This window comes from Equus caballus, chromosome 7 (assembly GCF_041296265.1).
Source record: "Equus caballus isolate H_3958 breed thoroughbred chromosome 7, TB-T2T, whole genome shotgun sequence".
Lineage (NCBI taxonomy): Eukaryota > Metazoa > Chordata > Mammalia > Perissodactyla > Equidae > Equus > Equus caballus.
Genome location: NC_091690.1, coordinates 19,351,541 through 19,367,273, shown reverse-complemented (window position 1 = coordinate 19,367,273; position 15,733 = coordinate 19,351,541). Strand labels below are relative to the sequence as shown.

At 37.8% G+C, this 15,733-nt stretch overlaps 1 long non-coding RNA gene across 1 annotated transcript in view; it reads left to right on the top strand.

Moving 5' to 3' along the window:
* The window catches only part of LOC138924969 (uncharacterized), a 28,628-nt gene extending 20,303 nt beyond the window's left edge, over positions 1 to 8,325 (top strand). The window contains exons 4-5 of the long non-coding RNA XR_011440456.1: positions 6,940 to 7,006; positions 8,091 to 8,325. This is a non-coding gene — a long non-coding RNA (uncharacterized lncRNA). The remainder of the gene's footprint in view (positions 1 to 6,939; positions 7,007 to 8,090) is intronic.
* The last annotated feature ends 7,408 nt before the right edge of the window (positions 8,326 to 15,733 follow it).

Sequence of the window (15,733 nt, the reverse complement as noted above, 5' to 3'; positions counted from 1 at the left end):
TCCCAAGCCTTAAGCCACATCTGAAGGCAATAAAATTGATCCCTAGTTGACAAGGTCAACATATCTCTAAGAATGACAGAAGATTTGGGATATAGAAACATGGCTTTGCCTTAGATTTATTATTACTTTAAATTGCATGTGCAAATCAACTGTTTTTTCCTCCTGGCTGTAATTCCTATTGTTTGTTGTGTGCATGTGTGTATGAGTTTCCTGTTTTCACCTTTCATACACAGATGGAATAATCTGGGAAATTGCAATACGGCAGAGTAAAAGCATTGGATTTTCCTATCAGGCTCTAATGATTTACAGCAGATTAAAGCAAAACTTTATTCTAAAAGGAAGAAAAAGAAAGAAGACATGTAGAAATCCCTAGAAAGAGAGAAGATTCAGGATCAGCTAAAACTCATTCAGTACTACTGAAGTGGGACTTAGACAATCTGAATTCTAATCCCACATCTTCCAAAAATTCACTGTATGACCTTGAGCAAGAAAATATTTCATTTCTCTGGGCCTTAGTTTGTTCCTCAGTGACTTCTATGATAATTTCAAACTCAATAATCTGTAGAATTTTGAGGAAAGGTTAATGGCATAGCATTCTGAGGGGGAAAAAAATAAAGCAGCATTTATTATATTGATCCCTTTTTTAGCTGTATATGTGCTATTGCCTAATCAATGTGAGACAAATTACCCTGTAGCGCCATTTACAATGGGAAATAAAGTAGATGGTAAATCACTGAATGAATTTTATGGAAACAAATAATTGTAATAATGTTATTTCCAATGACATTCTTAATTCATTCCTGGAGATAGATTAGACAGGTGAAGTTGGGGGGCGGTATTATATTGATCTAAGCAGGCTAACTTGTAATCTTTTATAATAGAGATCTGGTAACCGCAATGTGAATGATTTTTTATTCATCAAGCTTATTATCTTTCTTCCCATGTCTTCTCTTCTCCCACTGTGTTTCGTCATTGTCACCAACAGAGTAGATCCATACATAATCCAAGCTTTTTGTTTCTTATTTTAAAAATTAAAAAAACCAAGGGCATAGGGAAAAAGAATAGTATTGTAAATTTTAATTTTATAAATGCCATAGCTGAGTTTTACTTTAATGGCATAATAATTAATTATTAATTTAGTTAATTAAGTAATTCTTTTGGTCAATCAATATTTCTTGGGCCCGGGCACTATAGCCAGGTGCTGAGGGTACAGTAGTGAGTGAAAATACATCTTACAGTTCATGGTGGAGTCAAACAGTAAGAAAATAATTTCACAAGGATATAAAGTGTGGTACATATTATAAAGGAAAAGTACAGCCAGCTCTGAGAACGTGTGCCTGGCGGAGTCTGCCCTGGTCTGGGACAAGAGGTCAGGGAAAGTTTTCCTGAGGAATTGACTTTTGTGCTCAAAGATTAAACAAAAGTACAGTCTATTCTGCTTCTCTGACACGTATTTCTCTGAGTCAAATTGGCTCACACATGATTGGTAAATTGGAGAATAGTGTCCGTATGAAGTGAAAGTTACATTCTTTGATGATGTCGATGTTTCGCAGTGTATTAACTGCAACCAAAAATGCAGCGGAAGGCAAAATCCACTCCCAGAGCTGAGCACAGCAAAGTGTGGGAGAATACAGTAGCGTGCGTGCTGCCCGCTCATCCTGTCATTCCTCCCCCAGTTTGGACATATGCTCTATCTTAGGAGTACTTATTGCGTGGTTTTTTTGATCTTTCAGTATTTGCTCTTGTCTCTCTATTAATTGGAAACCTCAATTCTTCACCTCTTTTATCATAAAAACTTCACCTTTTGGTGAGATTCTCATATTTATAATAGCATTTCTTTGTTTATTAGGAACGTATTATCTTTTTAATGGGACTAATATTTTTTGTTGGGATTATTATTGTTTTTTTTTGTTGCTCAGATTAGACTATTGCACAGATTTTGAGTGGTTTGTCCCAAATTTAATTTTCTTTTAAGATTTTATAAGGAAGGATTTTCAAGTACTTTATAGCAGAAACGCCTTTATTGAAAACAAACTGATGATTAAAAAGTATATACAACTATATGTTTTAAAATAAAATTGATTTTCAAAGAGCTCAGTGTAGGTATGTCAAATCTCAGTTTTTTAGTGCAGTCAAAACTTGGGATGCATATAGCTTTTACTTCACCTTTCTAAATAATTTGGACAGAGAGAAGTTATTTGACTTATTCAGGGTGACAAACTAATTTTTGTTGAACGCTCTTTCCGTGATGCCATATTGCCTTTGACTTGTGAATTACCACTTACTTATCCTCTCAGACATATACTAGTCATATGATGAGGCCAACGTATTTTTAAAATAAATTTTATTACAGTATACTTTGCATACAACACAAGCCACATGTTTTAAGTTTATAGTAGGATGAACTTCGACACAATGGTCAACCACCTCAAAGTGTTCCCTCATGCTCCTTCCCCGTCAATCCTCCCCACCCCAGTCCCAAGCAAGTATTGATCTACTTTCGATCACTAGAGGTTAGATTTGTCTTTTCTAGCGTTGCCTATGTCAAGCAGTTCATAAGCAACAGTGTCTACTGCAGGTGCTGCTCTGGCTGACTGCTCCCCATGGACTTGGCCAGTGAGGAGACATGAACCCAAATGGATTCAGAGTTTATTACTCATAGCACAGCATGAGCTTTGCATTTGCATTGATTCTCCTTGTCCCCCAAGACCTATGGGGGTGATGTGGAGGAGGCCCCAGGTGAATGATTATGCATACAGTGGATCTGTGTCACAGCTGGAAACCTCTAACATCATAAAGGGACTGCTAACAAACCTGTCCATTCTCCCCTGTGGAGAGAGACATTATCCTTATTCTTCTGGTCAGGAAACAAATCTGCCTACTGACTCAGAGGAAGTATTATTTTTATAATGCTTAAATGTCTCTCAGGAGAAGAGAGGACTTTAATTTTATTACCTTAGAATGGAAGCAAATCTAATCTCTGCTATAGAACACCTTTGCAGATGTTGGTTTTCATCCGTTTGATTATGTTGTGCCTTGGTGTTTTCTTTTGTGTGTGTTGATCTTGCTTGCTGTTTATTGGTTGAAATGCTGGTATATATACATTCATAGTTTTCAACAAATTTGGAAAATTTTTGGCCATTATTTCTTCAAATACATATATATATATTAGACTGCTTGATATTTTCCCTTAGGTTTGCTTTTTTCCCCCTCAGTCTTTTTTCTTTGTTTCATTTTGGATAGATTTTTGCTACATCATCAAGTTCACTAATCTTTCCTTCTGCAGTATCTAATTTGATGTTAATTCCATCCCAGGGCTTGCCCCGTGGCCAAGTGGTTAAGTTTGCATGCTCCGCTTCAGCGGCCCAGGGTTTCACTGGTTTGGATCCTGTGTGCAGACATGGCACTGCTCATCAAACTATGCTGAGGTGGTGTCCCACATAGCACAACCAGAGGCACTCACAACTGGAATATACAACTATGTACTGGAGCGGGGGGGGGGGGGGGGGGGGGGGTTTGGAGAGAAGAAAAAGAAGAAGAAGAAGGAAAAAAAAAAGAAGATTGGCAACAGATGTTAGCTCAGGTGCCAATCTTTAAAAAAATAAAAATCCCATCCAGCGGAAATTTCATTTTAGGTATTTTATTTTTCATCCCTAGGAGTTCCATTGGGTTCTTTTTCATATCTTTCATTTGTCTCCTCATACGTTCAAGCTTTCCTTTAGATCCTTAAGCATATTAAAAATATTTATAATAGCTGTTTTAATATTCTGGCCTGCTATTTCCAGCATCTCTATTATTTCTTAGTATATTTCTATTGACTTATTTTCTCCTCATTGTGAATCACATTTTCCTGTATCTTCCTATGTTTATTCTAGTAATTTTTTTGGATGATGAACACAGTGAATTTTACATTGTTGTGTGCTGGATTTTGTGATATTTCTTTAAACAGTGTTGGACTTTGTCCTAGCATGCAATTAAGTTACATGCAAGTTTACATCAAGGCTTGCTTTTAAACTCTTCAATGGTAAAAGTCGAGTGTAGCCTTTTTTTTTATGGTTAATTTTGTCTCACTGCAAGATGTGCTCTCTCTGAGATCTCAACTGAATGTCAAGTGTATTCGTCAGCATCTCTTCACTCTGGCTATTGGGAACTTGAAAGAACCCCAGTCCTTGTAAAACTTGGACTTATCCTGCTTCATAGCTACCTGGTAATTACTCTTTCCCCAGAAGTTAATTTTTCCTGGCTTTGTGGCGTTTCATCCTATGCATGTGGAGATAAGTGTTCAGTCCACAATTCAAGCGGACCCCTAGGCAGATTTCTGTTGCTTTTTCTCTATGTACCTCTCTCTTCTCTAGTGCTCTGCCCTATAAATTCCAGCCATCTCACTCTCCCGAAACTTCAAAGTGTCTCCTCAATTCAACAATATTTCTAGATCCTGCTTGGGTTCCCCCTCCCTGCTCTGTCCTCTAGAAATTCTCTCCAGGCTCAAAGCTGAGGTAAATGTAGGGCTCACCTCATTTGTTTCCCCTCTTTAGGAGAACACAGTGCTGTGCTCTCTGTTGTTCAATATCTGAAACTGTTATTTTTTCGTTCACTTTTCTCATTATGGTCAGAGGGTAATTCCAGAGCCTGTTACTATCTCACGGCCGAAAGTGGAAGTTCCAATCAAAATGTTTTTATTAAGAAAATCTTAACACTTCATTATTTCTTTCATAGTATTCTTACTCTCCCAAGCCAACACATAAATTTAATCATTTCAATTATGATGTTTACAAAATTTTCTGGAAAAAGCCTATTATCATGGGCCCCACAGAGATACCACATATCTGATGTAGAAGAAAACCAACTAGACACAACTCCAGTTGATGAGCACTGCCTATCTTGCGGTCAATCCTCCCGCCATACTTATGGGCTCTGAGTCTTATTTCCAGAGTTCATCTCAGAGGGCAGGTAGGCCAGATCCACTGGTTTGTGACAAATTTTTAGGTTCTAGGGTTATGATTTCATGGTGTACATTGAATCCAGGGTTACTCTCTCTCTTCTTAAGCACAAGATATTGTGTCTTTTATGTTTTGTTTCACTTAGATGCTGTTTCAGTTTGATTTTGCCCCCAGCATAGTGACAATGCTGCGTACCCCTCAGTCTTCCTACTGTAGGAAAGAAAGCTTGGCAGCAACCTGAAGATAGTTTCTAGTTTGGATGCAATCCTTCTGAGAGTGGAAAATTACTCTTTTCCTAATAATAATAGGAATAATAAGAATAACCAGTAAATAGGAATAATAATAATAATAACCAGTAATATAACATAACGGTTACTAGTAACAAGAATAATAAATAGAAGTAATCATGAAGGATGCATGTTGAATTAATGTACTAACCAACGAATCTTATTACTGATATTAAATGGACACTGGAGTATGAAGGATGATAAAATGACTGTTGCCCCAAGATATGCCTATTTCTGTCTCTAAACGTCCCTTCAGCAGTATTGGAGGGTCTTTCTTATTGGATCCACTCCAGTGTCCGACAAGATGTGCTAGTGCTTGGCTTGTTGAGCACTTAAATATGTGCATTTCCAACTTCTGTTAGGAGCATTGCCCCTTCATTTCTAGCTGATAAAAAATTAACGCACGGTAGCTCTTCCCAGACATGATAAGGGATAGTGTAGTTGAATGAACCAATCAATTTTGATTTCTTATTTGTTCATTTGCCTAGGATTTTTTTCCCTTTCTTTTTGTAGTTTTGCACTATGACAGTTTCAGAGGAATTTCCCGTTTGGGGAAAAACATTCCCAGAAGATTAACTTACTCATAAAGCTGAAAGACTATTTTCCTTTAAGCATTATTCAAAAGAAACTAATTATCTTTGGGGGGCTAGGAGAATTTGCAATGACCTCTCAGGCTGAATTTGTAGAGGCTTCATAGGAAGATTTTTGATTGCTAAACTATACTGATCTAATTTTTAATTTTAATAATTTTCTGTAAAATATTAAAACAAGATTCATTTTGAAATATTATTGCAGCTGCTCCTCGGTTAGCTGCAACTGTGGATCCAGAGCTGGATGCTACTTTTAAATCCATCAATAATAAACTGACTCTATTTATTTGGTTTTGCTCCCTGTGAGTGTAGAGTTAAAAAGGAAAAGTTCTACTATTTGGACATATATGAAGACCCTAGTTCATTCTCTGTCATCACAAATGGGAGAAATATCATTGAACATCAGCTGGAAGGGAGACACTGAATTCTTCAAGTTCAAAGAAGACAATTTTAATGAACTTGATTCTTTCTAATAGTTTTAGATGACAGGAGCTAATAGCGAGCTGGGATGGTCCTCTGAGGGACACGTGGTAGATATATTAGAAAAATAGAGGGCACACATGTTCTGGAACAATAAAGGGCCTTCTGATTTTCCGACATGCTTCTCTGGGTGATTATTTGGTTACCAGATTAGAAAAAGACTACTCACTTTTATAAACTGGAAGTGGGGAGGGCAGAGAATAAAATATTTAAGCAATAAATTAATTCAACACTTGGAAAGAAGCTAACATTGGGGCAATGTATTGTGTTATCAGTTTGTTGTGAAGATTGAATGAATTAATACATAAAAAGTGCTTCACATAGTGAATGTTCCATAAGAGTTATTACATGTTATTATATTGCTTGAAACAATCCTTGGCTGCCTCCAAAGTCAGTTACGCATTAGGAAATGAGGAGCTTCTGTATGCACTGAGGCTTGTTCAGGGTAATTTCAGAGCTGTAACTATTCAGACCATGAACTTCATATTATTTCATCACCAACCTGGAGGCTCATGAAGAAGCCTTCTGCAATGATTGACATGATCAATTCCTTCTATGCTAAAAAATTCCTCCTGCAATTTGAATCTCATTTTAGCTGCACATTTTTCTATCTTTTTCTTTTCTTGGCATGTTCCTTCAAAGAGAAGAAAGTCAGCAAGACATTCAAGATGAATAAAAAAGGAAAAATGATGAGACGAGAACGGGCCTGGTAAGGAAGGAAAACAAGCAAGGTTATTGACTTAGTGAGAACAAAATGAGACAAATTGAACAAGTGAGAATTGACTTAGAATTGTATCTAATAAGTTTTCATATATAATATTCCATTATAATTAATATCCAAATACTCTGCAATTGTAGTTTTTATTTTCTCTTTGACCCAAGAGTTACTTAAACAAGTGTTCTTTCTTTTTCCCTCATACTGTCCTTCTCTCTCTCCCTCCCTGACTCCCTCTCTCCCTCCTTTCCTTCCTTCTTTTAAAAATTTCCAATTAATTGAAGATTCTTTTTGTTTTTTTTAATGATTATTTCTAATTTTTTTTGCATTGTTGTCAGATGTGGTCTGTATCGTTTCAACAGTTTGAAATTATTGAGACCTGTGTTGCTACCTAATATATGATTAGATTTTACAAATATTCCATGGCAGCTTGAAAAGGAGGTATACCCTGTAAATCTGATATTAAATTTATAAAGATATTAAAATGATTTTATTCTTTATTATTTTTATCTACCTAATCTTTTAGGAATGCAATAATTATGTTAATTTATTCACATCTATAATAATTTATTTTTAAGCTTTTAAACTATATATATTATGGCGTGTTATTTGACACATTTATGATAGATAATATGCATTGTGAATTTTCACTTCTTAACAGAAGTGACCCTTTATTATATTTAATGCTTTTTTCCTTGATTTCTACTTTGATGTTTGTATTGTAACCCATGTTTTTTTGCAGTGACTATTGGCATACCATGCCTTCATTCCACCTTTTATTTTAATTTTTCTGAGTCACTTTATTTTGAGTATATCTCTTATAGACAACATATAGTGGATTTTGTTTTTTGACCCAATTAAAAGTCTTCCCTTTTAATAGATGAGATTATTCCCTTTATGTTTATTTTTATAACATTTATTACTTCTCTCATCTCATTTTATGTTTTCTGCCTTCTCTCTGTTTCATTTATTCTCTATCTTGTTAGCGTCTGTGGTTTTTCTTCTTAATTTTCTTTCAGTAATTTTGTAGATTAAAGCCAATATTTAGTTTCACTAATGATTTCTTTTAAATTCTTAGGTGCAAACTTTCTCAAGTTATTAATATGAAATAGGATCTAACGATCGCCACATATTAAGATGAAGAATCTGTCAGAGAGAACATTTTTTTTCCATTTCCCAGGTTTTTGTTGGTACACTTGGAGAGTTTTTCCAGATAATTGCTGAATTGTTAAAATATTATTCTTTCAAAATGTATTATCTTTTCTTTCAAGAATTACATTTGTATCTTGTTTTATAAACTTATTTGCCAAGTTTTTTAGATTTGGTTGTGTTTTAATTCATGTATCCAGGCCTTTCATACCACAGCGTCTCCATCTGTGACTTCTTTATTTGCATCTCCTCTTTACCACTGGTACATATCCTCAAGGCATTTTTCTGAGTACATGGGTTGGATAGTTTCTGACGATTTGTATATTTGATAAGATTTTTCTGTTATCTGCACTTTACTGAGTTATAGAACTCATGAGTCATGGCTATTTCCCTTAAAAATTAATGTGATTCCTAGGGCTGGTCTGGTGATATAGTGGTTAGAGTTCACATGCCCTGCTTTGGTGACCCAGGGTTTGCGGGTTTAGTTTGGATCCTGGGCACTGACACTGCTTATCAAGCTATGCTGTGGTGGCATCCCACATACAAAATAGAGGAAGACTGGCACAGATGTTAGCTCAGGGACACTCTTCCTCAAGCAAAAAGAAGAAGATTGGCTACAGATGTTAGCTCAGGGCCAATCTTCATCACACACTCACAAAATTAATGTGATTCCTTTTTCTTCTGGCGTTTAACGTTGCAGACAAAATGTCTGACTTCAGTCTGTTTTTTCAAAAAGAATTTTTCTCATACATAACCCGGAGTGCTGGATGTTGTTGGATAATGTTATCAGTTTGATCATTCAGCAGCCAGGATAGGGCAGGGAGGAAACTGGGGTCACAAGTGGGTCAGGAAGGGAGGGAATCTATATGTTAGTCACGGAAGTTGTGTTTCCTGAAATTATGCTGAAGTATGCTGAAATTATGGCACCAAAGGCCAGAGTTTTTACTGTCAGTTTTTCGTTCAGCCTGGTACTCTATTCCAAGTACACAGGATGGGTATAGCTTTCTCTGGGATCTTCCCAGGGGCTTTTACTGATCGAATTGGGAGAGTGACTTGTCATTGTGGAAGGCTGTTCCTCTATAATGTCCCAAATTATCTCTAATTTGGGAATGCATTTTAATACCTCAGGAGGAAGTGGCCAGGTAGGGAAAATTTGGGATGAGGAAAAATTTGGAGCTGGTAGAGTTTCATTGGTGGCCTCTCTTCAATACACGCTGCAGTTAGCTCCAATAAAAGTGCCTCCGTGAGGAGAGGTCTTCATCTTTCTCGTGGTCTTTCTTGCCCTTTCAGAGTGGTGTTGAGCGTCCTGTCTCCTTCCCTATTTTAGGAAGGAAAGTGCTTTTCCGTGTCAGAATGAATCTGTGCTGAGATTGAGGAACTGAGCAGGCAGCAAGCTGAGTTGCTACAAGGTTTTCTCCTGTGCCCAGGGGTTTCTTTTTTCTGCCTTGCCCCCGTAGCCTCTGAATCTGTGGCTCTGTCCCGTCCGTTGTCCACCCTCACCCCTCACCCTCATCCCTCATTATCAGGGATTGCTGCTGAAATTTCTCAAGATTTGCTTTACTTACTTCTTGCAACGCTGCACCACTTTCAGGGTGGGAAACCTAAGTCGGCTTTTGGTGAAATCTTCAGATCCTGTTTGACCTTTACTTTAGTGATCAGATGACTTTCTGGTCGTTGACAACATGCCTTCCTTTGACCACTGAGGAATTGTTTCCGGTAGTTTAACTTTTAAGATTTTGTCTGTTTCTCAGAGGAGGATTTGAAACTAGTTATTCCACTGTAACCATCCCTTGAATTTAAACAATTATAGAGAATTTTGCATAAATTGCAGTTCGTCTCCTTCTTGAGAATCAGAAAGATGCCTTTGCAAAGTCTTTCTTGGGGGGTCACTCTCAGCATGTGGCTTAGCTCATTAGTTTTTCAATTGATTCATATTAGCTTTCTTTGGACTTGCCCCTCAAATTTGGGGGTGCTCCTTTATTTTTGTGAATAGTAAATATTTTATTGGTAAGTGCATGGTTTCGGTGGCAATAATAAATTCACTTGAACAGGAGACAATAATCAAGTGAAAAGAATAAATGCTCGCTAATCATCAGAAAATCTGTGGCCATTAGGGCTGTCATGTAGAAATCCAGTATCACTCAGAAGCTGAATCTTAAAGAAGATGCCTCCTCTTATTAGTCTGTATACGTCCATAGCACCTGGAATCTGTAGAAATCTGTAGATTACCACCGTCTAACCAAACATGATACCTTAGCTTTTAAAGAAATCTGGTGGACAATTGGTGAGGATTTTTGTCTCCATATAAACTACTCTTTTACAAATATTTGATTCTGGATCACTTGGGCTTTTTGTTATCACAGTGTCACCTCTTTGGATACCATAAAAATGTTGAGTAAGATTTTCTGCAAAGATAATATCTGAATTTTGAATTGTAGAGCCCATTGAATGTCCAGAATACACGACAACACCACCAACATATTCAAAAGCACAAGGAGCTATACAGCAACACTGAACAGGACAGCCAACAGGTGAAAGCTTTTTCCCAGACACCATGAGGCAGAGTTGTATGTGGACTCTGCCACCATTGGCCAAAGGTGTGTTCTACAATACACTCAATTTTTAGGGTAGTTGAAGGGCTTCCGTAAAAAACAAGCAAATATCTAAATCATGTCTCAAGGCATATATGGATGATACATAGTTTCAGGATTCTTCTGGCCCCAAAGAAGCCCAGGACACTCTCACACAGGACTCAGGTGGGCCTTTCTCACCTTTGCCTGGCAGAAGGGGTGCTCCTTTTTTTGAGGCCTGTTATCTGCAGTGCTCCAAGCACAACAGCTCTGGAGAGTGGGGTGTGTGCCTGAGGTAAAGGAGAGTGATTGCAGTAAGTAGGTGTGCTCACAGCCATGCTTATCCTGGGCTCCCTGTAGGGTGGCTGAGGGCCTGCAGAGCCATCAAGTGTTATGATTGGCCTCACTTCTGCTGTCAGTGTTCCAGGCCACACCTCCCACTCACTTGTAGACACAACTTATTTTGTAGATTATCTCTGGGAAAATTTTATCTCGCTGGCTTCCCTGTGCCCTTGAGGGTGCTTTTGGGTATCTTGTGCCATCCACCAGGTAATAAATACCCAAAAAGGCAAACAAGTCTTAAATATAATTGGGAAGATAAATCCACTGCAAATAATAGTATGTTATAATACAAGAGCAAACATAAAAGATTTTTGGATTATCTTTGCTGCTGTAAATTCTTGTTAGCATAGATGATGAGCTGACGCTCACAATGTTGACTTGCGCATTATGTCTATAAGTCCTCGGCCCTTGTTCCTTAAGTAAATCACTTCCTGAAGTGATTTCACAAACCAGCAGTCACATGTCAGCTGCTTTCAGCCTGGGACCTTAGCTATCTTTCTGAGTGTTACCTTTCAACCATTTCTCCCAAATGAGCTTTAGATTTTGAATGTCATATATTTACATGCTCTTTTTAAAGCACTTTTTCCTATAAAAATATATGCATTCTAATTTCTCTTGTCAGGAATTAAGAGGGGTGTCTTAATTTAGAACATTTCCATTTCTTTCTGACATTTAGTAAGCTGTTAGAGAAAACCGATGAGCATAGCTTACTGTCTTCAAGTTACATCAGTTATTTAGTGAATTGAATGAGAATACATTATGCTTATTTTTAGAATGTCCTTCTCATAAATGTATCATGTACGTCATAGAGACTTAGCAGCCCCACTAATGTGGGAAGTAAACTTGTCAGATATCACTCCCTTTGCAGGGTCAGGTCTAATTGAAACTTAGAGAGGGAAGTAGGGGACCACGAAGAAAACTCCGAGTGATTCAAGTCGAAGTATTTATAAACCTCTGAGTCAGGCGTGATTCAGCATTGAGGCACAGTGCTAAGGACGCTGTTTGGTTAAAGAGATAGTGGTGTGAAATTAAAGCTGAGACCACTTGTGCTTCTTATTTGTGGATATTTGGCATTCTGAGTAGGCAAAACATTTGGCACAAGACCCTTTTCACCCCAGATTCATTTGTGTGATTCTTCACAAACTTGAGAAACAAATTTAAACTCTTCTTCCCAGTTTTTTTTCTTTTTAAATAATACAAACAGACAAAAAGCTGTCCTGTGTAAGTCCATTTGCAGTTAAAATTTGAAGCCTAATTAAGATTTTTTTTAAATGGACTGACGTGTCTTTTGCTGTCAGGCAGACCAAGGCTCCCTACACCATACTGTCTCCTGTGATGGAAAGAAGGGAAGTGCCATGTCAAGTGAGCCAAACTTCGAAACTCAACTTGGGTTTAAAGTTAACTCCCTAAAATTTTTAATCACTAAATGATGGAGATAACATCAGAAATCAATCTGAAATTTTGGAGGATGAAAACATGATGTAAACGAAGACCGTATTTTTCTATCTTTGGTTTGATACTGGTAAAATTATAACCTCCAATTTTCATTCTTTTTTCTTTTGAATTTTGAAGACAGATTCAGGGCAACTTTGTCATATTTGTGATGACTGCTTCGTGTGTATCTGAGAATTTTTCTTTTAAAATGACATTGGATTACGATGAGCTTCTCTATTAGAATATGTGGGGGACCACGTATTCAGGCTTATGACATCACTTGACAATGGGGAGACAGACTCTATCCCGGATTTAAAAAGGGCTAGGAATCTTCAGGCTCAGCAACACTTTCAAATGCAGCGCGTTCTTGCGGCCTCCCAGGGCAGGACTATACCACGTAGCCCTCCTCCCTTCAGAGTAAATCTGGCTCCTTGAATGATGGGACCATGTCCACTGCTGGGCAAGGTGCATTTGCAAAGAGTGAGAAGTGAGTGCAGAAACATCATATTATATCCTTTTAGCATGAATCGTCCTTAGAGCTACAGAAAGAAAACCCTAGGAACGGTGGTCGCCACACACTTGAATTCACAGAGTAAGACATCTTTTATGGATACATACATTAATTTATCTGGGAGTCACAGGGTTGTCAACCTTTTATTTTCCAAATAAGGACATTAAAAAAAAAACCAAACTCTGTCATCTACTACCATTTCATAAGAGAAAAGTCACTTTAAAGCTAAAAAGAGGAAGGACACAATATCAGGATAAAGAACAACCTTCTGAATGGAATAGATTTAGCTTCGGTAAAAACTCACTCTATTGTGTTTATCTCTAATTTTTGCCTCAGCCTGACGGAAACTAAGTCACGGATCAGCACTGCCCGTGAACTATTGCCAGACAGTCTCTGAATGTGAAGCCTTTTGGAAGCCAAACTTGCGTCTTAGAACTTTGGCTCACTCACGAGACCTGAGGGAACTCTTGGAAGAAAATGCCCTGAAAAGAGAAGCCCAGAACAGGTCTTGTATATATTTTGCGCTCAAAAAACATTTGTTGTTGAAACTGAAGAGAGATGAATGTTTGCCAAGTTCCAGGACTGAATGCAGGGAGTGGCCTGCAGAGGGGACCGAGAGTCCCTCTAGGTCTCCCCTCAGGACGTCCACACCTCTTTATCCCACTGGTCGAAAGCTTTAGGGGCGGGGCCTGCAGTCTGAGGGTCGAAAGCCCTTTCCTCAGGAACCAGTGGGCTCTACCGGAGGTCCGTGTTGGAAGACCAGCCTGAGGCCCTGCTTTGTCAGCAGTGACTGAAGTTCCCTCAGAGAGGTCCCCAGGTGCCCTCCCGCCACTGTCTGCCTCGGTGGGCTCTGTGATCCTCTTGCTGGGTTCAGCTTGGCCCGAGGAAGTCAGCAGTGTGGTGAGGAGATCACCAACTTTCGAGACGAGCAGACCCGGTTGGAATCTTTATAATTAAACTTAATACCTACAGGTGCCCTTCTCCTAAGATTAACCACTCCTAAGGGTCTATATCAAAATGTAAATATGGCCAATTATGCTGAACATAGGCATAAAGAAAAATATAAAAGTTATATCACAAAAGCAGTTATAATAACCCACTCTAAAATCAAGGTTTATGTCTTATTTTTTAAAAAGATTTCTAATGGTGTTTGTTTCGTATATTTGGTACCTATGGATTTATGACTTACATCCTTTTCATAAATGGTTCCTTTGTGGTTTATAACCTTCCTCTTGTTCTGATTAGTGCTTTTAATCTTAAATGCTCTTTGCTAATTATAATTGTATTGCTGCTTTTCCTCCTTTCCTTTATTTCCTTTTTAAAAAATGTATTTTCCCGATATCTGTTTGCCTCTTTCTTTCTTTTCAACATTTAAAAAATCACATTAAGTGTGTTTTGAAAATAAGATACACCTGCTTTTCAAGTCCAATCTGACAATCTTTGTCTTTGAAAGATGAATCCAGTCCGTTCACAATTAATTGACTATCAGATATGTTTGATTTTCTTTCTTTCATCTTACATCACACATATCATTTATGTTGCTTTGTTTTTTCTTTTTCCTCCTTAATGCTGGTGGGTTGATTAAGGTACTATTAATTCTCTCCATTTTCTTTATTAAATTGAGAGGTTCTATCACATTTTCCCACTCTTCTAGGAATTACTCTCCCATTCCACTCACTTCTATCGAACCACTTCTTTCTCTGCTATTGTTATGAAAACAAGGTGCCAAGTCTATCTGTCCATCAAGATGTTTTATATTCTCACTGTCCTCTTCCACCTTTTAATGCTTTAATTTCCCTGCTCTTATGTCAGATGAAACATTAAGGAAACTTTTATTTCCCTTCTCTGCTCTCTCCTTCCTCCCCTCCCAAGGATTTACGAGATATTTTACTTTTAGACATTTTTAGGTTTTCCCTTTAGGATGTTTCTTCTATTTGTATGATCATTATTTAGCACTTATATTACAAATTCACAGCCATTCTATTATTTCCAATTTAGACTTAAATATATGTATATCTAAGTGGAAAATTACACACTCTCTCTCTCTCACACACACACACACACACACACACACACACACGTGGAGAGGCAGAGACTCATGTCATGCTGTTTCCGCATCTCTGTGTGCCCTACTGGGGATTCTGTTTTGACTCAGGTTTTGTTGTCTTACTGTCCTTCCCAAAATGTTTCCTTAGAATATGTGGGTGACAGAAGCCCTGGGTCCTCGCATATTTGCCCACGCCCTTCTCTCATCTCTACAGGCAGCTCTCTCAGCAGGGGTAGGATTTGGGGCTGGAATCCTCTTCCCGAGCGTTCTGTGGGTGTCATCCTTCTGTCCTTTTCTGTCTAGTCCATCAGTTCAATTCGTGTTGGCTCTTTCCTTTATACGTAACATAGCTTTTATGTCTATTAGCCTGTAAATTTTTTTTATGCTTGAATTTAAGAACTCTGTAGGATGTGCCCAAGTGTTTTGTTTTGTTTTGTTAATTTTCTCCCATCCATTCTGCCTAGAACTCAACAAACACTTTAAATCTGCGAACTTGAATCTTTCTTCAATCAGAGAAAATGTCTTCTATTGTTTCCTTAATGAATGCCTTCCTACATCTGTTCCCTTTCCCTGTCTTGGAATTCTTATTATTCACATGTTAGGTCTCTGCATCTGTCCTTCAAGCCCCTTTTTAACAATTTTTATCAAGACTTTCATCTCTTTGTGTT